At 49.8% G+C, this 2,515-nt stretch overlaps 1 pseudogene; it reads right to left on the bottom strand.

The window, feature by feature from the left end:
• Window positions 1–1,015: 1,015 nt before the first annotated feature.
• Window positions 1,016–2,215, bottom strand: LOC126499218 (forkhead box protein J1-like; annotated as a pseudogene).
• Between the last annotated feature and the right edge of the window lie 300 nt (window positions 2,216–2,515).

Consider the following 2,515-nt stretch of genomic DNA (forward strand, 5'->3'; position numbering starts at 1 on the left):
ACCTGGAAATTTTTCTAGAGCCAGGTTTCTTAAAATTGCCCCATGTAGAGGGTAGATAAGGGTCAGGGCTGAGCAAGACCTGATCCCCATCCTGCAGACAGGGTCATAGGGCTGCCCCCTTCCTCATCCCAGAGTTCCCAGCAAGCTGGGTATTCCTCCAGCTAAGTCTTAGCTATACATCATATTAGTCTCTTCCCCTAACCTATCAGTTTGGTTGACCCTTCCCAATCACCCCAAATGCCCAATTCCTGTTGCTCTTAGCCTTGAGACAGGCTCAAAGCTTTTCCTTCTTCTTTGTCAGTGATGGGGCCAGGAAAAGACCCCAGAAGTCATAGAGACCATCTTGCCCCACTTTGCTGCTCCCTCCCTACTTCTGAGGTCTCCTCTGTTCCCTTTCCCCTGTGTCCTGCCACCATCCTTTTTAGTCAAGGCTACTCGGGCTCCTGAGGAAGCTCTGCCAGGAGGGGCATCCAAGGGGTTGATTGGCTGTCAGCTAATTAGGATTTGCTAGACCTGGAAACTTTCTCTGGTTTGGGACCAGAGGAAGCAGCTGGAGTGGATGAAACAAAGCAGAGCTTCAATGAAGGCCCTGTTCTGTTCTTCCTTGGCCTGGCAGAACGCCTCCAGGCCTCAGGTCTCACAGAGCAGAGGGCAGGCAAGGGCAGGGTGGGTGTGAGGCCAACGGTCATTTTGCCAGCTCTTGGTCTGGTTCAAAAGGGTAGGGGGCATGACAAGTTGATGAACCATTGTGTACAGTGGCAGTAGTTGACAAGGGAGAAGCAACCATTCTGGTCCTAGGCCCCTAGTTCCTCTGGGCATGGATATGAGGACATACCTGGCTGGCAGCAGTGTGGCCTCATGGAACCAACCTTAAAAGAACTAGCCCACACCTCTCTGGATGCTGAGATGTCCACAGGATTGTTCTGAGGTGTGGTTCTGGACCCTGACTTGGACACTGTCAGGAGATGGGGTGGGGCTCGACCTCTTACAAGAAGGTACCCACACTGGTCTAGTCCTACAGGTCAGTGGCCAGTGTAGCATCCTTTACTTCAAAGAAGGGCTCTGGGGATAGGCAGCAAACACTGTTCTCATCTTAAGGATGCTGGAGGAAGGATGTGGCCAGGAAGGTCTCACTGAAGTCTCAGCTCTCAACAGTCTACTCTATTGGAGGTCACCAGATAGCAAGGCCATGGACAGTAAGGTCCATGTCTCCATGTGAGGCAAGCTCAGGGAGGGACTAAGCACCAGGACCTCTGATGAACTCAGCTCCTCAACCATAGTGCCAGCCTGGAAGATGGCTTCCCAGTCGAAGTTACCTGTGAGGTATTCTAGCTCACCCTGCTCCTCTTGGGTCAACAGGACCTTGGCCATCCTCTTTAGCAGTGACTGTTGTGCTTATGCCCCAGCCTGCTCTCTCCTGTGTCCCAACCCAACTCCCCTGGTGGCCTCCTCAAACTCCTTCAACAGGTACTAGGCCTTCATCTTCATAGTCAAAGGCCCACCCCAGAGAATTGTGCTGGAGTCCTGGAAAGTATGGTGGGCAGCCTCTACTTCTTGAAGACTCAGCTAAGCTAAGCAGGCGCTCTGCTTACTGAGGGTCAATGTGACAGAAGGCCCTCTTGCCAGGTTCCTCCTTCTCTCAAGGCACTTGGATGTAGCCCTTGTTCAGGGAAATGTTGTGGCAGATAGGATTCTGCCATATGGGATCTGCATGGCAGAAGTGGCAGAAGATGTTCGTCATCCACTTGAAGATGACTGACAGAGTGATCTGGGTGGCAGATCTGGAGGGCAGCTTGAATATATGTATGCCTTTAATCCCAGCACCCAGAAAGTAAAGGCAAGTGAACCTCTGTGTGAGGGCCAGCAGGACTGCATAGTGACTCCAGGCCAGCCAAGACTACAGAATGAGACCCTGTCTCAAAAAAAAAAAAAAAAAAAGCTGAGTCATACCTGATTCCTATCATACAACTAACAACGTAAACAAGATCTTATCATCATTAACCTAAGTACAAGCAAGCTTGCAATGTTTTGTTGTTTGTCTTGAAATATTTCCAAGAGAATTTAGTGTGAGGTTTCTTAGCCAGGGTCACTTACTCCAGGATGTCTTCAACTCCTTCTTTTCATTTCTGTCAGCTTTCCTTTCAGTGACTCCTTGTACCCGATATTGAATAACTCTCAAGGGACAACAATGTCCACCTAGCATCCTTCTCCCCATCTCCCCAGTTAGCATCATTTGCTACTCCTGCATCTACTTAACAATTCCCTCTTTCCATTTTGCTCCATGTCACACACCCCTATCACAGAAAGACACACAGGCAACACACTTGCATGGTTTGCTGTCTAGGAGTCCAGTGACAGATGGGCCCTGAAGCAATTGTTGTTTGCACAGTGGTTCCTGGACCATCCTAATCTCACGGTGTGTTCCCATCATGTCAAACAATAAAGGAAGAAGTTGGTAGGTTCAGCTCCATCCAGAGAAGCATCTCTGTCCTCCCTCTCCTTCTCATTTTCCCTC

This window comes from Alexandromys fortis, unplaced genomic scaffold (genome assembly GCF_014885135.2).
Source record: "Alexandromys fortis isolate MF-2015 unplaced genomic scaffold, M_Fortis_MF-2015_v1.1 scaffold_15, whole genome shotgun sequence".
NCBI lineage: Eukaryota > Metazoa > Chordata > Mammalia > Rodentia > Cricetidae > Alexandromys > Alexandromys fortis.